The sequence below is a fragment of the Macrobrachium rosenbergii genome, chromosome 28 (assembly GCF_040412425.1).
Source record: "Macrobrachium rosenbergii isolate ZJJX-2024 chromosome 28, ASM4041242v1, whole genome shotgun sequence".
Taxonomy (NCBI): Eukaryota; Metazoa; Arthropoda; class Malacostraca; order Decapoda; family Palaemonidae; genus Macrobrachium; species Macrobrachium rosenbergii.
Window position 1 is genome coordinate 7,075,001 of NC_089768.1, and position 27,070 is coordinate 7,102,070.

A 27,070-nucleotide genomic window follows, 5' to 3' on the forward strand; every position below is an offset into this window, starting at 1 on the left:
AAGTAATAGTCAGTTTCTTCAGATTGTGAATTCTAATTATAAATTTTAAATTTAAAAAGTAAATTTTTGTATTTAAAATTTTTAAAAACAGTGTTTCTTTTATTGACCACCAGTGAATAGGATTAATTGTATACATAAGGCAAAGTGATAAACATGTTTTTCTCCTTTAGTTTTGCAGAAGTGAATTAAGACCAGGGAAACAGTTAAAGTTGTTTGATGGAGTGATGCCCTTTTACTCTAGTATATCTCTTGTTTAATTGTTGATACCTCACACTTGTTTTGATAAACTTAGTTTGATTTTTCATGTGATTAATAAGCTTTTTAAGGGATCAGCGTTACCTTTAGAGTACTCAGTCGTAATTATTGTTATGAGAGTTCAGGTATCTGGCTGAAGTGAGGTAAATTTTTGAGTTCTGTGATTAGTTGTGTAATAACCACGTACTTGGAGCACATCGTGACAATATATATATATATATATATATATATATATATATATATATATATATATATATATATATATATATATATATATATATATATATATATATATGTGTGTGTGTGTGTGTGTGTGTGTGTGTGTGTGTGTGTGTGTGTGAATTTGACCAGTTTCCCTGACTAATGTGGTGGTTCCAGAATCGTAAATGGTACCCTGTAGAGAAAGTTCCACAACATTAGCGATTTCATAACCCTATGCAGAGATCTCATCAGCAGCATGTTGAGCCCCCTTACGCACACCGTCATTCATCTTCATCTTGTCTTCTCTCTTTGGCTCCCTGAGTGCTGATGGTTCCATTGTAATAACTCGCCGACACCCTCTATCCAACACTGTCCGAGGCTTCCCATCTCTCTTCGGAACGCCCCCGGATTGCACATTCTTTCCCTCAACCTATCATGCTCCGATTTCTTTCCAAATGACCGAACGACTTCGATATTTATCACCCTTTCTGTTGTTTTTTTACTACATATACTGTATAAAAAAATCCATGTAAACAGTACAATGGTTGATAGTTATCATTCACCGGCCACTTCCTTAATGAAGAGTCAGTTCAATAATTCTTTTCTATATTTCAACTTAGCTTCTATAGACACTCTCCCAAGTAATTTACATAGACTGTGCTGCCTTCCTTGCTTCTGATATTATTTGACTCACTTCCCCATGCATCTTATAATCGTCCACTTTATTACTCGAAAATACTTATAAAATTCACCTATCTTCATTCTTTCATTATCTATTTTATCAGTCATTGTCCTATCTCCCCACTTATCATTTTACAAACTAACCTTACTCTTGCGCTTCATTATGTATCCTAAAATTGTTCTCCTTGAAAACACGCTGCCCTTATCATTAGCTTTTTCTGTTTCTCTTCACCATTCCTAGTCTATGTACCAACATTGTAAACATCTGTCTTTCCACTCTCAATTCATGTTCCATTACTTTATCTCATTGATTTATGGCCTCATTTAACGTCTCTTATGTGACTTTTTGTAGCACCCCGTACATAAAGATATCAAATAGTAATAGAGACATGAGCATACCGGTGTCTCAGACCCACTTTTATTCCATACCAGCCACTTTCCCATTAATGTGAATTATCTTGCATGCATGTACTTCGTAGTTCCCAGAGAATGGTTTTGGACCTTATGGTGGAAGTAAATAGCTCCTAAATTATGCAAGAGCTCCTTCACCTATACCATTCATATATTTTCGCTTCTGTAGAATCCCAGAAAAAAAAAACACGATAGAATTGTTACAGCTCTCTTGGTGTTAATATGCACAGATGTTTGGGGGTATTGTGTTTAAAGTACTATATCCTATCATACTGCACAAACTCCTTGGTGTTCTGAATTTTCGTAGATGTGATATAAAAGATAAGAAATGTATGACAGTTGATCTGCATAAGAAGAACATAGAAAACTGGACGTTCAGCACTTCGTGAAATAAAGGTGAAAGGGCAAGGCATGCAAAACTGGGAAGTACAAAGAGTACTGATTTTAGGAATGGCTGGAGGAGCTTGAACTATGGAACAGGTAGCACTTAGAATATCAGGAAGGCTTTGGGGATAAATGGAACTGTATGTGTGTCAATCCTATAATGTGATGAGGAAAAAGCTGTGACAATTAATGTTTATAGTCTTCGACAACCGTATCCCCTAGTAGGTGGTTCCTGATGAAAAAAAAAATTACTTCTCTACACCACTCATCCATTAGTTGTTGAATCAAGGAAAAGTCTCATGTGAAGAAAACTTCAGCCACTTTGTATACATGTTCAAAATGTTTACCGTCACGTCGTTGACCGCTTATGTACAGTGCATTAAGGCCTCTGTTTTATAAATATACTCATGGTTCCTGGATATTTTTGTCTTTTTTATTCTCAGCACAAAGGCCAGTGGCACGGGTAATTTACACCTCTGAAATTATCTTATAAAATTTTTTACCATTTTGTTTCCGATTAGTGCCTCATCCCTGTTGGTTCTGCATTCTTTCCCTAACTAATTTTTCCACATATTGCTTATTACGGTATTTTGAGAGCACTCTTTGGTCTGCAATAGAGTGTTTTTTCTTTATATTCCATAACTGAATTGCAGAGAGCTCAACGTCATATTTTAAAAACCTTTTCCACACACCAGTTTATTTGACAAACGTCTATTCAGTAGAGAGGGTAGCAATATTTGCCTTTCTTCTAGGAACTACTGCATTGTGCATATCAAGAGGAAATCTGATACTCTGATCTAGCCTCTTTTTGAAAAAGAAAATCCGGTCCTTTGTTTTTAAAATCAATCACTTCTGCATGTCCACGCTTTCTCTTGTATCGAGATAACTTTCTCTTCTAGTGAAAAGACGGCACTTTTCAATTTTTTTTTTTTGCAACCTTTTCTAAAAGGTTCCAAAGCTTCTGCTCCTTCTGCCATACATATCTGCAGTTCTGTGCCCTTCAAATGCTTTCATCTTATGAAGTCCGCAAAGTTATAGCATCCAGAAAGATCCACAAACCATCTAATTCAAGTCATATTGCTGTACAAGTCCTTGAAAAGATAATGTGTGAACTTGCCCTGAGCCTTTTGATCCTCCCGACCAACATTCTGTTGCTTTAACCTTTACTTTCACCTAGGTACTCGAAGCTTTACTTACTCTCTTGAATGCCTTGACTCAGCTACTGCTCTGTATCACTGGCTAGACGTAGGTAAGGCAAGAACTATAGGGATATATCTTTATTATCCTCCTGATCTTTAATGGTGGTCTCTATTATGTCTACAAAAGCATTTTGTTGTCACTTCTTAAAACAAGACATTTGACAAAGTCTACCAAAAAACTCTTTCAGCCAAGAATTCTGCTAATGAATTATTTCTATTTTATTTTATTGAACAGGTATCATATTTTCATTTTGACAATCATCATTATTGTGCACCTAGTGGTTATGTTGCCTGTAGCAGTTCTTCAGTACACCAGTCTACACGTTAATGCTTATGCAAATGATTCAACAATGCAAATTCTTCTTCCTTCAGCTACAGTCCACTCCTGTTATTCACTCTAAATTCCGAGTTTTTCTTGATCTCTCAGCTCTGACTTAACAAGCATATCTCTTTGGATTCCTCAGACCTTAGTCAATTTCATTGCCTCATAATGATTACCTATTTCTCTGTTGCCTTCACCATCCACTTTCAATTCTTTTTGGTAAAAATTAAGTTGTACTTTTAATTTCTGTCAAATTTTTTGGAGTTACTTTGCTTCAGACGGTTTCATGAAAAGTGTGTTTTATTTCAACATAATATGCCCTTTTCCAAATTCGGTTTTTAAAATTTATGTTGGTATTACCCATGCCTGTACAAAATATATTCTTATATTTTGCGTGCTACCTCTTTGGTTTTCACTTCATGACATGACTGAATCTAAGCCAATATCTCTCACCCACTCATTTTGATGGGGTTCATACCTTACCAAAGCAGTTTAACTGTTTCTTTGCAGTGGGTACCATTTCAACAATTGTCCCATCGAACTCAAAGAGGGTATCCCTAGTCATCTCACGTGTCCCTGTAATACTCACTAGGACATCTCTCCCTCTTAAGAGTGCAGGGCTTAGTGACTTTCTTGCCTCTCTACCTCGAAAATTCGGACTCAAGTCATGCTTCCATTGCTTAAGTCTTATAGCATTCTAGCCTTCAAGATGTTATGCCATAGTTATTGCCTGACGCTTTTGTTTTTCTTTTCTTCTGGCCTGTGCTTCATAAGGTACATTTAGGTCACCCTTCTAATGCACCTCAGTGTTGCCAAAATAAGGTAATACCTATACCATTATTCATTTAATCAAATTCACATGCTATTCCTCTTGCATTCGGTAATAACATTCCGTTTCCATTGCTTCACCAACACCCTCAAACATTCACATTTAGACCTCCTTCCCCTGCAAATATTTTCCAGATTTTCTACTACTATCCTTGCTTTAACTATTCTATAAATTATTTAGCTAATTAATTATCCAAATCTACAAAAGCCTTTGCTTAGTTTTCCTTTCTTTCATTTTTCCTCTTGTGCATGCTCGAGTGAACATTCACCCCCCAGCTTTTGCTTCGAATACGATATCAGTTTGTCTTTCCTCTGGTTTCACTCATCTTCTGTATATATATATATATATATATATATATATATATATATATATATATATATATATATATATATATATATATATATATATATATATATATATATATATATATATATATATATATATATATATATATATATATATATATATATATATAAATATATATATATATATATATATATATATATATATATATATAAATATATATATATATATATATATATATATATATATATATATATATATATATATATATATATATATATATATATATATATATAAATCATGTAACTGAAGATGAGTGCAATAGGTTTATATATGTGTATATACTGTACATTAATATATATATATATATATATATATATATATATATATATATATATATATATATATATATATATATATAATACCTGTAAATTTGTCAGGAGACCTATTTTTACACGAAATCAATCACAATTTGGAGTACTATAAGACAAGCTTTCAGATCTTTGAAAGAGTAGTATATAATTGCTTAACACCATTCATCATCATTAGTCGCCATATATATTTATCTGTTCTATCGCAAGATTCTCAGGGGGAGGTATTTGTGCAGTTTTTACTTATTACTATCAAGCTCCTCATACAACTATTTCTTATAGAAAAAGTAAAAAATAATACTCAAACAGGCCCTCATCTCAACCAACTTTGAACTGCCCTTACCTTACTTTTCTCATTTTAAGCATTGTCCGCAATGCAATTGTTACAATTCCTGTATCCCTTCAAAATATTTTGCTAATGCGACACACCTTGTTAAACCTGGCTGTTCGGAAAATTACACTGTCACCACCATCCTAATTTGTTTCACTTTTAATCCTCACAGGCGCTAGTGATTGTTGTTCTTCAAAATTTTAAGACTTCCTTGTCTCGTCAGCAGTCCCTTCCTCCTGCATTCTTAAATTTTACATCACCCACTCTCTATTCGGCATGATTTAGATCTTTCTTCGTTATTTTCTATACATTCAACAACTCTGCATAATAATGGCTTCACCGGCACAGAACCACACTCTTCTCTGATAGCATTTCTCAGTTTGTAACTTGTGTTTTGGACACTTTGCTCATTGATTTTTCTTTGCTCCTGTTTGGGTAGTGGGTTAACGTGGATTTTCTTAGCAACATTCACTTCAGAGTGTGACGTCCCTGCCTACTTGAGTTAGAGTAGAAGATACTCTTTAGCGCTGGCAGACAACTCTACTAGGAGACCTTTAGCCCTGGTAAGCAACCCTTCAAAGAGATGGTTACTCTGAATACAAACCTAGTTCTTTAACCTTGGACTGTGCCATAGCCATGGAAGGCCTTGGGTTTGAGTTCCCCTGCCTGAGGGTACAATCAGGCATTTATCCTCTTTTTTGTTCACTTTCCTGTTTTTTTTCGAAAAGTTGTGAAGGACAGGCTGATGAGAAAGCAAAAGTTGCTTGGTGGCTTATCAGGAAAGTGCCTTCGTCTTTACCTAATGTTAACCTTCAGAGCGCATTATAATTTCTAAATCCATCCTGACTGCCCTCCCCCAGTTATTGTGGCAAACCTGCCGGATTTCTTATATGCCTTACAAGGTGTGCTAGTCCCACCTTGTCGACCAGTTGCTTCCGACGCTTTTTCATTGATTTATGGTCACGTTTATATATGCTTTCAACAGAATTTTTGTAAATAATGTAAATACTGTTGTTGTTCATGGCATTGTTGTTTATTGTTCTGTTGATTTTTACAATGTTACTGTTAGTAGGAGTCTACTTATTAGTTTTGCTACTGATTTTATGCTGTTAATTTTAATTATTTTGGGAGACATTAAACTGAACCCTGTTGCTCATTACAGTAAGAAAAATTGTAAAGTACTTTACTCAAATATGCGTGGCTTAAGGCCAAATTTTATTGGTCTCCAGAGTTGTGCCCGTAACTACGATTTGGTGTTTTTATCTGAGACTTGTAAGTAATAACAAGTCAAAGGCTGGGTTTTCAATCCCAGGGTTTGATGGCCCTGATTTTATTTACCGTTGCAACATCCCACATGCACAAGGTATGGCTGTATACACTAGGTATGACGACCTGTTTATCGTCAGAAAAATTTGGAGTAGTGTTGCCATGAAGTTCTTTGCTTTAAAATATTCAATAAGTTCTACAGTGTGTCTGTATTTGCTGTTTACCGCAATCCAAATATCGACGATTCTATATAAGACTGTCTCTTGGAAAGGATCAGTATGGCTCAGTCTCAGGATTCAAAAGCTTCATTTGTTATTTGCGGAGACTGTAATGTAAAGCACAGCGAGAGACTAAATTCAAGTTCCACAGATCAGCTTGGCCGGCCTGCTCTTGAGTTCTGTGTGTCCGTCAATTTTGTACAGCTAACTGAGGAACCCGCACATGTTTCTGGTAATAGATTAGCCCTCATGTTTATAGATGTTCCAGCTATTGTCAAGTCCAAGGTCTGTGAATATATAGGCACTTCTGATCATTGACCCATTAAGATGGACATATCTGTCAATCAGTATATTCCAAATGCCACCATTAAAAAAAGTTCTGGCTGAAATCTAGAGCCAACTGGGATAGCATTATTGAAGCTTGTCAGGGACTTAATATTTCAAATTCTACATTAGGTCCTGATCCCACGAAGAAGTTAAATGAAATGCTGATGGCTATTTTAATAAGGTATATCCCTAGAAAGGCCATCAAATTCAGGACAAATGACAACCCATGGTTTGATAACACATGTAGACAAGCTTATCATGACAAACAGACCAGATTCAACACATGGAGACGAAATCGTTCAAATGAAAATTACACTATATTTGCTGAGTCTCTCTGTGTTGCGAAATTACAATAATTCCTTGAAGAGGAAACTTAAAGAAATTACTCAGCCTTATCTGTGTGGACCAAATTAGCATCACCTATCTTTGGGTTAGGCTCGCCTTCCATTCCACCACTACTAATAAACGATGGTAGATTGGTTACTGGCCCAAGGGAAAAGGCTGAACTGCTTCATCGAGCTTTTGAAGCTAAGCAATCAGCTGAGGACGTCCCTCTCCATGACACTTGTTATGCTGAATCTAATCTTACTAAATTTGCATTTCTCTCTAGGAATGTTAAGAAATTCTGGATAATCTTGATAGCTAGGGTGGAGAAGATCCTGATGGTTTCTTCCCTTTGTTTTTTAAAAAAGTTTCTAGTGTATTGTCCCCCAAGATTAGTAGATTCTATAGATTTTTTGTCAATGTGGTATCTTTGCGTATGAGCGCAAGCTTAGTGGCACAGTGCCTGTTCCAAAGAGTGGCATATCTGTAGACTGCAGTAACTACAGGCCAATTTCTATTCTCCCTGTGCTCTCCAGAGTTACTGAAAAACTTATTCTTAAACTACTATATAAGTATGTGGAATCTAAAGGAATGTTAGCTGATAGTCAATATGCATATAGAAAGCAGTTAGGTACCTGCAATGCTCTTTTAGATTTAACATGCCATTTACAAGAGAACATTGATAAGCGTTTAGAGTGTGGAGTAATTCAAACAGATTTTAATGATACTTTCGATTTAGTAAACCAGATGGCACTTATTTATAAACCCCAGAATCTTAGAGTCGGTGGGTATGTTTTAGGATTACTTCAAGATTTCCTTACAGGTAGGCAGCAGCGAGTTACTGTGGACGGGATCTTTCGTGAGCCAAGACCTATTGGGTCCGGATTTCCACAGGGTAGTGTTCTTGGTCCACTATTAGTTTTTGTGCATACAAGCGATATGGTTGTTGGCCTGGAAAGCAAGATTTTTCAGTATGCCGATGATGAAACACGTATGGGTGCAGTAAAGTCTCCACTTATGAGAAATGAAGCTGCCTTCAGCCTCAATCGGGACATGTACCGGATCAGTGAATGGTGTCGTCGGTGGGATATGAGGCTAAACCAGAAAAAAATGGAACACTTTTGATTAGCAGATCTTGTACAGATTTTCCACCCCATCCTCCCCTTTAGGTGGATGGGACTTTGCTGAATGATTCTGAAGCTTTAACTCTTCTAGGTGTAATTTTTGACTCACGTCTTACTTTTGAGAAACATCTAATGAGTGCTAAACTCAAACTAAGTATTGTTCGTAAGGCCTCACAAATTTATAACAGTGATAAAATTAGTGAAGACAGATTTAGGTCATTTGCGCTTGCTTTACTAGAATACTGCACCCCGGTGTGGATGTCTGCTTCTGCCAGAAATTTACCTCTTTTAGATAGAGTGGTCCGCGGTGGTAGGTTTCTGTTTCCTAGTATTAGCAGTCATAACTTGGACCATCGACGGATGATCTCTTGTCTGTCACTTTTTCATAAATTGTATTTAAACAGAGGTCTTTTACATTTCACATTTGATCCCTGATCCCCTTTTCCTGCCGAGAGCAACCAGATTCGTTGAACATCAGCACCAGTAGCAGTAAATGTGCCTCACTGTCGAACTTCTCAGTTCCAGAAGTCTTTTATTCCTCGCACTGCTGGACTGTGGAACTGTCTTCCTGAGGATGTCGTGCAGTTGGAACTTCAAAAGTTCAAGCGAAGATGCAATGCATTACTACCCTGATGCTGTTCTCCATGCATTTTAATGCATATTTATCTACTTGTTAATTTATTTTTTTCTTTTTAATAAGTGACATCTCTTCTTTCTGTATTTTCTTTTACCTTCTCTTACTTACTAATGAGCACCATATTCTTTGGAAGTTTGAATTTCAAGTCATTGGCCCTTGAGGGCTTGTTTCATATGAATAGGGTTATCCTCTGAATAATAATAATAATAATAATAATAATAATAATAATAATAATAATAATAATAATAATAATAATAATAATAACAACATTGAACACAACGCTTTAATTCCTGCAGAACACTTATCAAATTTACTTCGAATATTCAGTAACATACCATTTCTCCTTTCATTTTTAATTACACTTACTTGCTAACCTATCTACACAGTCTTCTTCTCTGTCATACAGCTGTATTTCAAATAATGTCGTTGGTTTTCTTCACTGAACTCTTCATTTCTCTATCAGCCATGAGCTTCTTTTATTTTTTTTTTCCTTGAACTTTTATTATTCAGCAGTGTGACACCTTAAATTTTGTAGATTCGAAAAACCATTCTTCCCTTGTGTGTTTAATCAAAACATTTTTCATCCATGTTATTTGTAATGGGAATTACACAAATAACGACATATGGAACCCCTCTTCTACATTACCCTACATAGTATCTTAGTATCAATTTGTAGACTAGTTCCGACGTGGTAAATATAGAATACATATCCAAATGCAGCTTTTACCACTATTGCATAGATTAAAATACCTCTTCCATCAAATATATAGAAAGACATCAGTCCAAGAAACTATTGCTAGTTTTCTAAATGTATTTATCAATTCATGAATTTCTTCTTTTGAAACTATAAATTCCCAATAACTAGGCCTTTATCAAAATGCGCTTCCATTAGGCTCTTTCCCTCATTCTTAGTCACCTGGGTATTCAAACTTAGCTATGTAGCACACACTCACACACGTTAATATATATATATATATATATATATATATATATATATATATATATATATATATATATATATATATATATATATATGTGTATATATATATATATATATATATATATATATACATATATATATATATGTGTGTATATATATATATATATATATATATATATATGTATGTATGTATACACACACATATATATATAAAGCAAATATTTTAAATAGCAGAAGTTCTCGACTTTCACAGGAAGACGAGATGTTGCCAGCCATTAGGGCACCTTTATATATATATATATATATATATATATATATATATATATATATATATATATATATATATATATATATATATATATATATATATATACATATACCATACATATATGTATGTATATACTGTATATATATATATATATATATATATATATATATATATATATATATATATATATATATATATATATATGTATATTTGTACAGCGGTTATTTCTTTTAACGTTCTAAATGTAATAATAAGCAACAACTAAATAAAGTACTGTACATCTATTAGTCACAATGATGTGTTCTAGACAATTATTTCTTAAATTGGAAAAGGGAGTTAACTGTTCCTTTCTTGATTCTTATACAATTAAATTCTCTCTCTCTCTCTCTCTCTCTCTCTCTCTCTCTCTCTCTCTCGCTCTCTCTCTCTCTCTCTCTCTCTCTCTCTCTCTCTCTCTCTCTCTCTTCATTTTTTTAATAACTCGTATGGTATTTACTGCCTTTCAAAAAAAAAATTATGATAATTATCTACACACTTGCCAGTTAACTACAGTCCAACCCCCCCTATAATTTTAATGAAATTTTGCTTAATGTTCTTACTGGCAGTCGAGTGTAATTGGTCAGTTCTTACTTACCTTCCCTTCAATTATGTTTGTTACCTCTTTATGTTCTGTTTTCTTATAGGTGGGAGCACCAGTCATAACTGGTAATTGTATAGTTTGTTCTGCTTACATGATCTTTTCCATCCCATTGGTTTTTTATCTACCAACCACCCCCGCAATGGCGCCTTTCTTCTTTCAGTCTCTTCCTATCCTTTTCTATCACTGAGTCCTATCTTCATCTTTTCTTATTCTTTCACTTCTACCACCCACGACTACGAAACATCTTTATTCCCGACTCGGTAACTAGGCACCCTCCCGGGTCCTCCGGTCCCATCCCACACTGTTCCATTGTCCTCCTTGGGGGGTCTTAGACCCCCCTCTAGGACCTCCTTCGAAGCCCTCCTAGGATCTCTTTCGAAGCTCTCGTTGGACCCCCTTCTGAGCCCTCTTTTGCGAGCCCCCTTAGGGCTCCAGTCGTAGACTTGGTTGGTAATGTACCACCGCCAACAAAGACGTCGAGGAGCGAAGGTCTCCCTCCCTCTTGCGCAGCTCGTCGCAGATTTTGCGGGGTTCCTGGCTCGTCTCTTCAGCTGGTCTTTTGCGCCTTGACTTTCGTTTCGTTTTAACATTCTAACTTTCAGTGCTAAGTTAGGAGCGATGCACTGTCACGCATGGTGAACAAATTAATTCCTACGATAACTAATTCCTTTCCCTCCTTAATTTTTCACCGTAGATTATTTGCATTTCTGGAAATGATTATTTTACGGAAAGAATCGTGGTTACCGTATCTTATTAGACGTAAGTTTAAGTTATGAAAAATGATTATTCCCTCATAGGAAATGGCATATTAAACTTGATTGTAAATCATACAAAACAGCTGTCGTACATGGCTGGCATAAGTAGGTTCTAAAAGCAACATCTGATCTAAGAGTGAATCACTTTTTTTGTAATCAAAGAAAGTATATGGGCAAACGCCATATGAGAGAGAGAGAGAGAGAGAGAGAGAGAGAGAGAGAGAGCTCTCGTTGATATGAAGTCCTTTCCATCAAGGAAGAAATCACCCGAGCCTCAAGCAGAGCTTTCACCTCAACTGGCTGGATGAGAAGAGCCCCATATTTGTGATGTGTTGTTATGGTGACCCCATTAAGGACCTCTGAAGGGGTCAAAGTCGTGTGTGCGGGGTAGGTGGAGGAGAGGGGAGGGGAGGGCTGGTTCGAAGGGACTCCTCCTCCTCCCAGGTAGTGGGAGGTGTGTCAGAGACATCCCGTGAGAGGTGGAGAAGGAGGGGAAAGGAATGAGATGGTCCTTTTGGACGTCCTCCACCTCGTAACGACATAGTAATTATTCTATCAGGGTATTTAGGAGGGAACAGTTGACAGCCTCTATGCGGTGACTTTGCCTACGAAGGTTAAGTTGTGCGCCCTGACGCCTGATTATGATAATGGCAAACACACGGACAGAATACGAAATGATTATCTGGACAGCGCAGTGCTAGGGGGCGGGAGGAAAGTAACAAGAAAGGTAAACGTTCGCTGGGAAATTCATGTCTTGTAAAGAGAGTGTCTAATAAAAACATCTAAATAAATTACTAGTAGAGTAACATATTTTTATTAAGATACATTATTATACAAATATCATTATAAGAACACTTGTGTGGTGTTGAGTATTCTGTTATAAAGCAAGCACAGATTTTCAAGATTAATTGTTGATTACAAATAGTTAAAAAAAAATGGACCTGATCCCTTTACACATAATTTGCAGGAAATCCCCAACTATCTAGTAATAAAAAAAAAAAGCAGCTGCAAGGAGCTGTATAAGAAAATATATCATCATTGGTAGGAAAGGTTGGCAAGCACATTTTAAAGTTTTGCTCTTACTTAATTAATAATTTTTGAGAACATGATGAAATTTAAAGAAATTGAAACATTTAGTTCATTAACAGACAGGCGAATAAGGGGTCTACGCCAGGCTTTTTAAACCATGTCATGTCGACAGGAGTCCATGCTGGTAAAATAACAACAGCCACAAATATTTAATGAAAACTGGTGGGTTGAGGATACATGACTACTCCGAAGTCAGGTGAAATCCAACTCTTACTGCTTACTGTAATGAAATGGAGATGGCCAAGACCAGATGCTATCTCTGATGCTGTTATAACTCATATTGTGGATATACGGGGAAGTTAAAGCCACTCCTTTCACGACGCTGTCTAAATATAGGATCGTCTTGATTACTACAGTAGGTCTTGCCTCCTTGTCTGACTTTTCTAATGGTCCCAATTTGCGCGGAGAATCGATAGAAATAGATACCATCAAGTTACAGTATCACAACAGATGAAAAACACCTTCTTGTGCGTTTTGAATTAATGAGTGAAATAAATCAATAATTATTCGATTCTCCTAGTATTTTTGGAATCTGAATAAATGACAAAATTATCCTGAAATTTGTATGCGAGACCCAAAGTTTGGAATAAAGCTGCCTGTCCTTTATGCAGCGTGTATGGAAGCGGTTTAAGATGATTTGGCTTTGTATATCTTGTCGTTTTATACAACGACCCAATGAACTTCATTTCCTGATTTTGACCCATCAGAATAAACAATTTGTACAAATGTTTTAATTGCATACCATGACCTTGTTCTTAAAAAGAATTGTTTCGCTTTTGGGACTATTTTTCTATTAAGAACTGCATAAGCTTACAGGGACAAACCAGGGTGACATAGTAATATCCCCCAACCCTTCGAGTTGTCTCAAACAAATACCATTTGAGAATTTTGTTTCTAACCTCACAGACTTCCATTACCAATAGTCTTGAAGGATGGATTCTTTGGAAAGCTTTAAATTGCTCAGTATGACGCAGCTGAAGTTCCTCTCCTTAAATCTCCAGGGGAAGGTTTTTCTTTACAAGGGCAGCATGTAGTCTGATTCGAGATTTTTCATAAACTCCTCAGCATAGTATAGACATTTTGAAATGATTAATGACTTCGAGACAATGACTGAGAATAAGTTGATGTGAGTTTACCAGGTTAGCTTTGGTAATATTTCAAAGGTAAAATATAGCTCACAGAACCCGAAGACTTTTGGAAATGTTGACGTGTGGTGATGGAATTATAGACAGTGTAGTGATTTGATTCTCGATTTTCAGGGGAATGTCTTGAGTTGCTATGAATCCAACGTACCGCGATTTCGTAAGATGATTAAGGCAGCCGATAACGAAACGAGGAGTATGTCATAACAGGTGCATTTTTGGAAACCCTTTATCACTGTAGCTAGAACTTCTCATATAGGCCTACGCTCTTAACCTGTTTATAAGAGCCTCATGACAGAGTCTAAAATGTGGTACATGCGCATAGGTAGCACGCGATTGGCTGACAATCAGCGTTTTCGATATCGTTGGCTTTTTATGATAAACATTAAACTATTTCTTCGATAACATGGTTGAATGTTTATACATAAAAAGAACCTTCGTCCCTTACGTAACTTATAAACATGCCTATTTGTATCGATAATATACCAACACAAGCTCGAGGAAAGACGAGCTTGTATCGAAAGGTCGGCTCAGATCAAACAAACGAACGATGAGCTTTCAACAATTATGATTTATTTCAGTATAGTCCAGCCCACTCTTAGTCCTGTGTTCCCAAACCGTTTAAATCACAAGATTTTTTATCATTCAAACTTTATTCTATGCAGTTTTATTGCATACACATAAAAATAATCTCTTCTTCCGTGAACTGAAAATAACGTTTATTGTTGTTTACCTCCAGAATAAGTTCCCCTTTGGGCGAGTCGGTAGAGTTGTCGGCTAGCACTCGCTAGGCCCGAGTTCGATTCTCCAGCCGGCTAATGAGGAATTAGAGGAATTTATTTCTGGTGATAGAAATTCATTTTTCGCTATAATGTGGTTCGGATTCCACAATAAGCTGTAGGTCCTGTTGCTAGGTAACCAATTGGTTCTTAGCCACGTAAAAAATAAGTCTAATCCTTCGAGCCAGCCCTAGGAGAGCTGTTAATCAGCTCAGTGGTCTGGTAAAACTAAGGTATACTTAATCTCCAGAATAAGAGGCATGGACCATTGAAGCTAGGCCTATGCTGCTGATTCACCAGATATGTGTTTTACTCGCCTTCTTTTCAGCACACATATGTCCCATTTCAGTCAAAATTATTTTTATATTGTAATCTTTATTTATTTATTTTATCTAAGTATCGTTCCAATCCTCAATAATAAAAAAAAACAAAAATATGTCTAGGCTAGCCTTTGATGCCGTATGTGTGTCATCAATACTCGAAGGATGACGGGAACTCTGGGATTTCAAACTTTTGTTCGATAATTTGGCTACACAGTCCCGAAAGCGCCCAATCACTGAGCTATTATAATGATTTGTATACTCAAGAAATATTATATAAATATGCAAAGTATTCTGAAAAGAAAACCACAATATCGTTGTTATCATGACATGCATTAACTGAAATTTTCCATCTTCCAGCCAGCACTGTGGTGGCTGTTCCTTTCCCTCTCCCAAGGCCCTGCCAGCCTATCGATGTTTCATGCTATTTAGAATATTAACCTACTCATGCAATTTACATAAGAAAAATGATCGAATTACCTTTTATTCGCACTTGCATAGCCAGATGTCTTGTTATTTGCCTACAATGAAATATAAAAATTACTCAAAATCCCTTCCTTCATTTGTGTTGGATCTGCGTAGATTATCTGATGTAAGCTCGTCTTCCGTGTGCTTGAATTACTGTTTTATCGATAAAAATCGGCGTGTTTATGATCTATATAAGAAGGCGTGGGATGTTTTACTGAAGGAATAGTTCGTATCTTTATAGGAAACATTCACTTCAGCCAATCGAGATCTAGCTATGCGTATTGCCACATTTACCTGAGACCTACTTTGGTGAGGTGACAGGTGGAATGAGATAGACTATGCCATAATCAATGTGGTATCAGTGTTTACCGATCAAAAGGAAGTTCATCCATAACTGCGGACACTTCTGGCAGGATTGGGATTAAATCAGCCACACAGCGCAATGTGGATGCTTGCATATGAGTTGCTTTCCCAGACCAGGTCACTCTCACTTACTCTTGTCAGAGAGGAAATTATGTAGAGACCTCTTGTGGGTCTTCACGTTCTCTCTATGAACAGTCATAGGACCAGGTGCTAATCACATCCTCTCTATGAACAGTCATAGGACCAGGTGCTAATCACATCCTCTCTATGAACAGTCATAGGACCAGGTGCTAATCACATCCTCTCTATGAACAGTCATAGGACCAGGTGCTAATCACATCCTCTCTATGAACAGTCATAGGACGAAGTGCTAATCACATCCTCTCTATGAACAGTCATAGGACGAAGTGCTAATCACATCCTCTCTATAAACAGTCATAGGACTAGGTGCAAATCACATTCTAGGAACAGTCATAAGATGAGGTGCTAATCACATCCTCTCTATGAACAGTTATTTTCAGTTATTTTCACACTATGATGTTAACCATTAAAATCACCTGCAATTATCATATTATCTGCATGCTAAGGAATCTGTCTGGGATACCGTAGACTAAAGACAAGTTGGGGACTTTTTGTATTTCAAAGGTTGAACTAGGCAATAGGACAGGCCACCACCGTGCCGTGGCTGAGAGTTTCGTGGGTCGCGGCTCATACAGCATTATATGCTGTACAGAAAACTCGACTGCGCCGAAGAAACTTCGGCGCAATTTTTACTTGTTTTATCTTACTGATGCGTCGCCGTTCTTGTAGGTCAAAAGCATCTTGGGTCTTGTTATTCTTAACACCTCTATATCTCTCATACTTATAATTTGCTGTTTTTTTATTTACATCATTAACTATCAACATTTTCCGAATCCTTCTTTCTTCCTCTTCTTCCTCCTCTCCCACTCCCAGGACCTGAAGGGAAGGTGTTTCCAGGAAGAGGGATTTTCAGCAAACTCGCTAGACGTGTTTCTTTAGTGAAAATTCTCATGTTTCTTCTACCACTGTTTTTACACGGTGTGTGGTGATAAGAAATAAGTCCATGTCAGAGCATTCAATATAAGAGGAAACAGAGAGAGAGAGAGAGAGAGAGAGAGAGAGAGAGAGAGAGAGAGAGAAATCAGCGGACAGTTGTAATGGGATCTATTTCGGTGAATTTCTTAATACAAGTAACAGGGCGTGATCAACCTGATTGTTACAAAAAGTTTAAAACATTTATTTTACGTTTCTTAGAGAAAACATTCATTGAAGTTAGGTTATACATCTAAATTTATTATACTTTTTCCTTTCTTTCTTTAAACAAATAAATTATTAAATGAATTATTCATCCTTTTAAATAAAGACACTAGGCAAACTAGCGTCCAAATACCTAGTTTTAAAGAAAATAACTAGTTTTAAAGAAAATAACTAGTTTTAAAGAAAATAACTAGTTTTAAAGAAAATACCTAGTTTTAAAGAAAATAACTAGTTTTAAAGAAAATAACTAGTTTTAAAGAAAATACCTAGTTTTAAAGAAAATAACTAGTTTTAAAGAAAACAAGACAGAAGAGAAGTCTCGGCCTAGAAGAATGGAAGGCCATCGAGTAAGAGAAAGTGATAAAGGAGGTTCCAAGGAAGTTTCGAGAAAAGTGCACATGTGCCCAAATTCCAGTCAGGCAGCCCACACTTAGGATTGTGCATGGGCAGGCACAGAGGCAATAGCTCAGTGCAAGGGCTAAGGCAACCTGTCAACATGCGGTGACTAGATCTGACATCTAAGAGAACTCAGCTGTCAACATTAGAGGCATAAGTTCCTTCCAGTCATGTAGAACGTAAGTGAAATGAGGAGATTTTAGTCGCCTTTGACAGTTACTGTAAACATATTACGATTCATGAAATTTGACTTAATAAAACGATGTAATATGAAAGACACAATAAGAGTAGTATTAGATTCCTCAACAGAACATCGACAGTCAAAATTAATCTATTCACAACAAAAATATTAGAAAGTCACCCCCCCTCCCAACCAAAAGGAATCTACTCTTGTTTCTGTAGAATTTATTTGCTCTCGTGCATTAAAGTTTCAAAGTGAAAATATCCAAATCATTTGACACATGCGCATCTTTAGACGGCTCAGCACAACAGAACTCTATTCGAAATTAACTCAGAAAAATTAAACGGTCCATTTAGTGGTGTTTGCTTGAATAAAGGTAATTTCTTTTTCGTGTAATACTTCCTCCGCTGGTATTGTCCTACTGTGCTTCAAATTTCGAGCTTCTTTCTCTGTACTTACCTAAAATTATTAATTACCGACTGTGTCCATTCAGTGTTTCCCCTTTCTTTCTATGTATCACAATACTTTTTTAATCTGTTCATATTCCATTTCAGATACCTTCTGTATTGCAAGGTGGAAAATGGCACTTACGCTACTAAGCATGATATTATATCTAATTGGTTTAATGCCTTACTCAAACACTGTTCAGGGTCCTCTATCGCTGAATTTTCAATATATATTACAAAAATGCCTAAACTAAAAGTGAATTGATACAATATCCGATGTTTTTAACGTACGCATGCAGTATTCGTATGTACATTTATATTGTATATGAATATGCATGTTCTGTTCAGTGTGTGTGTGTATATATATATATATATATATATATATATATATATATATATATATATATATATATATATAGTATACACATACATACACACACACACACACACACACACACACATATATATATATATATATATATATATATATATATATATATATGCATGTATATATAAATGCATAACGTTGTGCGCTTGTGCTTTATGAAATAATTGTAGACTTGTACAGAGCAACGGAAATTCAAATGAGATATGGGGTATATTTGTTAAAGTCTATAATAAATAAGATTTTTCCCTGCAGAACAAAACCATCAACATGTAGGAAGAGTTAGGGGCAGGAGTAAGTGTTGCAAGTTCCAAAGACATATCCCCACACAGCCGTACTTTGAAGGTAAAACCAGGATCCACTGAACTCAGTACGCTTAGTTTATAAGTCGATGACGAACATCGGCTAAGCAATTAGTAAATCTGACGCTGCTGACAAACATTGAATTTTACCTCTAAGATATCTCCTTGACTGTTCAACACAACCAACAATAAAAGAAGCATAGGCCTTGTCAACAAGATTCCTCTCTCTCTCTCTCTCTCTCTCTCTCTCTCTCTCTCTCTCTCTCTCTCTCTCTCTCTCTCTCTCTCTCTCTCTCTCTCTAACGAGATAAAGGAGGAAATCTTGGGCTGGGGCCGCATAAATTTCTAATCTGTTCCTTATCTAGTTCCATCAGCAAAAGAGCTCAGGAATGTATAACATATTCTGCCCGTTACAAAAAGTTGTCAGATTGGGAGACTGTCACACCATTTATGGACGTTTTGACATTCATATGATTTTAGATTTAGGAGGTCAACAACAACGACGACATGTGAACTACACCTACATTTTAACAAATATGTTATCGGGGATATTGATATGATGTAAAGAGAGAGCTGTACTGTATATTAGATGTAAAGAGATCTAATAACAACTTTACAGTAAGCAAGAAAAGAAAAAAAATCATCATCAAAGTAAGGTAAAAAAATATTCAAATAGTTAGAAATTTCTTGTTTGGGCTCTATCAACAAATTAAGAAGTAGTGTTACACATAAGTAGTAATAACAAACATTGGCATTAATAAATGTGATTAATGGTAAGGTGAAAAATCTTAACAATCAAATGACCTAGCTCTTTTAAGAACTCACACTCTGAATAATACGGGTGACCATCAAATACTTGAACGAGATGAGTATTGATGGATTCAGGAGCTAAAAGTTTCACTCCATTTGTTCCGATGAATTAACATTAGTGTCGGTGTAGTCTTTCCTTTCTCTGTGTCGAATTTGTTTTCTCCTTACAATCTCTGCCTGTAAGTCTCGACTATTCATATGATTGACAGTTCATACAAATAGATAATGTAAATACTCTGAAATGTCTTGTTTATTCATCATTGTGAAGTTATGTGCATGACGTCCTAACCATATTTGTGGGTGGCTGAATATTTTCAGTAGAACTTAATACTGTATGCATACATAAATTAGAAATAGTATAAAACGCACGACCTCTTCAAAAATAAGATAATTTATCCTTGAGGTACAGGAAACCACTGTTTTGTTATTTTTCTTAGTTAGGTGATTATTTTTGTTTTAGTTTTTGTAGCTTTCCACTGGATAGGAATTTTGACTGACAGGCGCTCTTTAGTTTTTTCTCTATTTTTTTTATCGGGTGTCTCCGGCATCAAAGTCTCGTTGGTCAACTCTCTCTCTCTCTCTCTCTCTCTCTCTCTCTCTCTCTCTCTCTCTCTCTCTCTCTCTCTCTCTCGTTTTCAATCAGTTCATCGGAAGGTGAAAGTTTCTAAATGTAATCGGTGTCCTTTAAATATTCATTATAGCTACAAATACTTATATACGGTATTATCCGTATTAGCCGGTATTAGCCGAGATTTCGGAATAAGGATATTATATACCACGCGAGATACAAATGTCAACTAATCACTAATCAAATGGGAAAAGGAGAAAAAACTTATCTTTTAGTGTTTTGTTATATAAAACCTTTCTTCTCCATAGATTTCACAAAACGTGTAAATTACAATTGATAAAACAATGAAAATATATCTTGCAGTCTTTATCACAAGTTTTCCTTTGATGCAGAGGTCGACTGGTCGGGCAACCTAATGCTCTTATCTGGCCCAGACCTGAAGAACACAAGGAAAGTAAGGGGGGATGGAAAACGAGCGGTGCATCCTCCCTAAAGAGGCAATGGATAAGCCCCCCCAAGGAACTAAGCAACTGGTAATCCTCCCGAGAAGGAATGACACCGCCCATCCAGAACAGAGGAGTATCCCGTCGAAGACATCCTGTTGGCGAGTGAATAAATGTCTTCCAGTAAATCGCGTACATTTTTCACGCTAAATACCCAGTTCTAATATAACACAGGAAAGTCATCAAAGGAATAAAGGAAACTCCGAAGTCCCTTTTGTAGACTGTGACCCGAACAGGAAGTCCAAACCCGAGCATCAATTGAGCGTCTCAGTCTTCCTCCCACTCCATCAATCCCTCAACCCGAATTTTGTGCCGAAGCCTTCGTAGGGTCTTTCATCACATGACAATAGAGGTAACCGAGTCCCTCTCGACAGCACAATGATAAAGAGATCTCTGTCAAGTGCCCCGTCCCGAAGGGTAGGTCAGTGAAAGAGCCTTAGTATACATTGTCAACAAGATCATTTATTTCATAGTCGACTATGATCGCTGAAACGTCCGAACTGGACTGACGTAAACGGATAGAGAACACTTAACGAAATGGTAGGAATGAAACCACAAGTCACACATTGGAATGCGTCTCTATTACAAAGACAGCAGCGTAAGCACACAGAGGTTTGCGCATGCGTTAAACATACTTTATAAAGCATCCATATACCTGAAACATGAATCTGGAAAACAGATAACTTGAGTGACTGATTTAATCATATTCTAAATTTACGGAAAGTATTTTTATGCGCACAGTGATAACCATTATAACACGAGAATAAAAACTGAGCAAATATGAAAATTACTGATTCCCGGAATATTGAAGACGAAGACATAAATATTATGCAAATCTCTTTGTGCGGTTCATTGGTACAAGAAGATAACCTATTAAATGCAAGAAAATTACGAGTCCTATTCCAGCAGATCTCGGAATGAAGAGTGAAAAGGACCTTTGAAGATTAAAGCCTCAGATCCTGCTTCGAAGGCAGCATATTGTCTATGAGGATAAAGCCCCCTTCCACCCATTTACACATGGATACCAACGAAAACAAAATAGATAAAAAAAAACATTTTTCTAGTTTTGTAACGTATTTCAATTTTATGAGGTAAGTGAAACAGAGTGAGCTCTACATATATACATATATGCATAATTACATCAGTACTCCTACGTGTACGTACATACATAATTGATACAGGCTAGAATAGGGCATCTGCTACATTTTTTTTTTGAATTCCACGGGTCTACCTACGGCAGTCTTTAGGCAGAGAAAACAACTCTTCCCCATTTGATAGAACGGTTAAACATACAAGTTTTTGTTTCTATCTTTTCGATCTCTGCTCTTGCATAGCTCTTATTCTATGTGCATGAGAAGTAGTAGGAACTTTTCCAGGTGATATTCTCTGTAGCAATTTTTGTTTAATTAATCATGATATATTTCTGGTTTTATTCATATCCTCTTTTTCTCAATATAAAGTTGCTTAATAATCCAAGCATCTCTTAACAAATAAGAAAGATTCTGAAACAAAATAGCATTATAAGTATTTCATTAATTTCATAACTGCACTCTATTAAACGATATATCATACAGTTTTAATCTCCTCTATTCTACGTGCACCATCTCTGCAAAGGGCAATTTCAGATAAGCTTCCTTTAAAAATCAAATATTTGTCCTTGCACAGAAGTTCAAAGTCATTAAAATCGATCGTTATCAGTGGAAGTGAAGACGCCTCCTGGACACGGCCATCCTATAGCTCGTTGATAATTAATTGAAATTCAATTAGGAGGAATCGGAACCGCGTAATCACCAAAGGAAATCACTAAGGACGGCCAATGACGGAGCAGTGGGGAGACATGACGGGAAGATGATGAAGTCCCGTTTTCTCTCCCTTCTTCCTCCCTTTTCTTATTTTTGATAGCATCTTTATGACAACTGAATCCGGTCATATCTTCATCCAGTTTTCATTGTTGATTTATCTGTTTATTTGCTTCGATGAATTCACTCTAGATCCTCACGCGAGTTTTATAATGTGATGATGTTTGGAGGTGGTAGTATGTAAGGAGATCTATTTCTAGGGTTTTCACTCAGTCCCCCTGGTTAGGAAAATCCCTTCCTTTCTGCGGTACCAGTGCTAGTAACTTCATTTATGTCAATAGCTTTGGAGGATTCGTTCTATGTGCGTGTTAAAGACGTAGACTCGTATAGGAGGTCTGTGCTGAGAGATCCAACTGCATAAGCATAATCAAACCATCCCTTCCCAAGTTCTTATAAGTAGGAACTTTCCTGTTTTTCGAGGCTAGTAACGAAAGCGCATTTACAGTGCAACTGGTTACTAACTAGACCCAGATCAAAAGGGCAGATAATATTCGGTTTTAAAAGATCTACCTGGAGACTCCAAAGGGGGAAAGAGAGAAAGTTCTAATTCTGATAAGCCTGCATCGACAAATTCTACAAAAAGTATGGTGACAGGTTTTACTATATATATATATATATATATATATATATATATATATATATATATATATATATATATATATATATATATATATATATATATATATATATATATATATATATATATATATATATATATATTGTTGTAATTTTAAACCTTGGGTCTTGCTAGATAAATGGGGTATGCTAGGATGATACGCAGCTTACCTTAATTACCACAAAAATCTGGACTCTGGCCTTGGGGACAGCTAAAATTACAAACAACAGAATACGCCTGAAAGGCTGCTTCAAGAGGGGAGTAATCAGATAAACTCTGGGGTTTAACTTAATTCATTATATTTACAAAATGAAGCACATCAGAAGAATAGCGTAATCCTGGGGTAGTGAGGCGAGAGCAAATGACGGAGGATTTCCTGGAGGGAGCATATTGGGTTTCTTGCTTCAAAGGTTGTTGATAAACAAGTAGCTCTGGCTGCTACGCACACAAAGTGACACGCAGACCCACAGCTGGGTATCCTTATCCTGCAATCGAAACACTCATGGTTGCTTAACCAAAACTAGCACTGTAAAGAGGGAATTGAGGAATTGCATTGAAGATGCCTAGACTGAACTCGATTCCAGTGACTCAAATATCATACGCTTACGTTACACTTCTCGTAAATGCTTTGCAAATTTAACAGCACAAAGTATAAAGCAATACAGTTCTCACTGTAATTATATCGCGCTATGAAAAGAAAGGAACACAGCTGGAGGAGAATACGGAACTTGGCTGATGAAAAACCTTAAATCCTGGTACATTACCTTTCGTTAGGAGCTGACGTTCTCTTCTTATGAGGGCCAGCGAGGGGGAGGGCAAGCAAATTAATTCACAGCAAAGGTTACTTTGGATACTGCCAGCCATGTGTTGAACATAAGCAGTTAAATGGAGCAAGGGACAGAGCTCTGTTCTCCGTGTCCGTGCCGGCAATTCTGAGAGCAAGCTCCTCTCTCCAGGGCCCTTTATTGCCTCGGAAGTTATGGCTTTCTCTTGCTAGATGGCGTTGTGATCACTCTGCCCACATGGAACTGCAGACCGCATGGCTCCAATTTCAAAATGGTGGAACACACATGGTCAGCCCTCCAGCTGACCTGCCACAGGTGATGATTAGCTCTGGTCGGGTCCGCACCTGGAATTAAGGGATTTCCGACAGCACTTTGGACTAGAAAAGGTTAAAGGGGTTTACCCCCAAAAAGGCAGTGGTGAGAGTTTTAGAGGGAAATTTGCTCACAGTGAATCACACTAGATTTACCTTACTGAATTACTTAGTCCTTTTACTTTAAATTATTGCTGAAAGGTGGCGTAGGAGGGAATATTCTTAATACCTCCCCCACCTTGATGACATTTACACCCTTAGTCGGGTTGGAATGGCTAAAGTTACGTTACCGCAAGAGGCAATAATTTCTCTCTTCATAACCTTTGGGGTATACTGTATTAGTCTAAAATATCATATTTCTGCTAAATATCAGTCAGTTATAAACAAAAGGAATCACTTATGACTTTTGCTCTGCTTTGCAGAATTGATTTATTCTGCTGGCAACAGTAATAATTTTACTTTCTAAGAAATGATAATAAGCAGCACTTACTGAATATAAAGTAGCTAGATTATTGCATAATTGGAAATAGACTTGAACCTACCATTGTCAGGTTAATATTGCTATACTCAGAATACTCCATGCACTTATTAGTAAAACTTTTAGTCGTAAGTCCATGTGGTTAATATACCTTGAGGAGGCAATACAACGAAAGTATCGGTGGGTTTTGTTAGGTGTTGCCACGATATTTGAGAGCAAAGGCTCAGTGCCATTCGGGGAACTAATAACACTCGTGCCAGGGGCACATATTATAAGCACATGTGATGTACATCAATACATAGTACTGGCTATGGAAGCCAGAGGCCTATAAATTACTAAGAAAGAACAATAATAAAAGAGATTATCTCACTTTGGGAGTCACTGATAAGGCATACTGGCAACATGGCACTGACCTTATAGGTGCCTTGTGGCACTCATCTACATACGTGAGGTAAAACATTGTGTGGAATTTACACAGTTTGCGAGTCTGGAATTCGAGATTCATCACAAGAGAATAACACAAGAATAGATGACAGATGCAAAGTAATTATTAATTGTTGTAAACAGATGATGATTAAGTATGCCAAAATTATATTCCTTAGCCTATGGAAATGGCTAGGTTCATTCTTTAGCCCAAAAGGCCTCGAGGGGAAGTCATAGGACTTAGCAAATTGGGATATCTGTCAACTGCACTCTGCATTAGCAGAGTGGGAAACAAGGTAAAATATAATCCTTTGTTAGGTGTAAAATGATATGATTAATAGAACAGAATAATGAAAGGAAAAAGTGTTGAAGGAAAAGAATGAATTACAGAGTTATAAGGAAACTAAATAGGTGAGGAAGCCTGACACCCTCTTCTAGATAGAGGTGTCAAGATCCTCGTAGGATAGAGGGGTGGCAATGTGCCAAGTTGGCACTAGTGCCAAGGGAGCTCAGAGGCTCTCTTTTGGCAAACTGGGGCCATCTACGCCCATGATTTTCTTCTGTGGACCTGTTTTATGGTGATGGTTTTCCTTGGTAGGGGAACAGGTCGAACCAAGTCTGAGGAGGGCAACTTAGTGCCACCTGGGTTGGCTTCTTTGATGGCCGGAGCAGGGGCATTCTTTACAGGTTCTGTCTCAAGTCGTTGCAGTTGCTTGAATTCATCAGCCAATTGAGGTGTGGCAGAATCCTTACTCACACTTGTGTCTGCGGAGGACTGGGAAAGGGAGGAAGATGTTCTGGAGGGCATGGGGGCCTCGCAGGTTGAAATGACCAGCTCAGGCATGGGTTGCAAGGCTGCACCTTTGAGGGAGCTTCCGCTGTGGTCAGAGGAATCCATCTCTCTTACCGGCACTGGTAGTGGAGTCAAGTCTGGTGAAGAGAGGGGATCCAAATTGGGATCTCTCGAATGGAGATCTGGGGCGTGCACTGGCACTGGTATAGGATTTGGAATTGCTCGCCATTTGGGACAGATGGAGTTTGGCACTCCTCAGTGCACTCAAGTGGCACTGGCAGAAAGTGAGAGTCAATTTTGGGATATCCAGGAGGGAGATCGATTGTGTGCCTTGGCACTGGCACTGGGGCATGGCCTGGCACAGGACTGGGCTTTGAAATCTGCGTGGAAGGAGGTGGCCATTGCCTGGAAAAGGATTTTCTCCAATACTGCCAGCTGAACAACACCATCCTCAAGTTCATGAAATTTAAACTGTATCACTCTTCACTTTACCATACTCAGCTATATACTGATACCACCAAGAAATTATTGGCCATGGAAATTGATGTAAAAGTAAAAACTATTACCAAACTGTCCAAACTGTATGACACCTTGTACCAACCTATTCTTAGCAGTCTTCCCAATATTGATTTACTCATTTTCAAAGACCTTGTTAATAAAAATATTCACACCTTTGTATCACTAACACAAAGAGTTCACGAGAAAAAACTAAAAAACCTGGGCATTACTATTCCTACTTTCAATGAATATTCCCGTACTGTCTTTAATTTTTCCAAATATGTGTTTTCAAGCGCAGAAGAATTTTTGCTATCGCTTGGTCTTGCTTTCTACCTACCAAATTATCGACCTTCATATTCCAGATTCTTTCTTCCGTTGGAATTATTATCCCACGGGTTAAAAAACCTACCGCTAAACGTTAGTATAAATAAAGTTCAAATGGAAATTTCTCATCTGGCCCAAAACACTTATCAGTGGTTAACAACCTACTG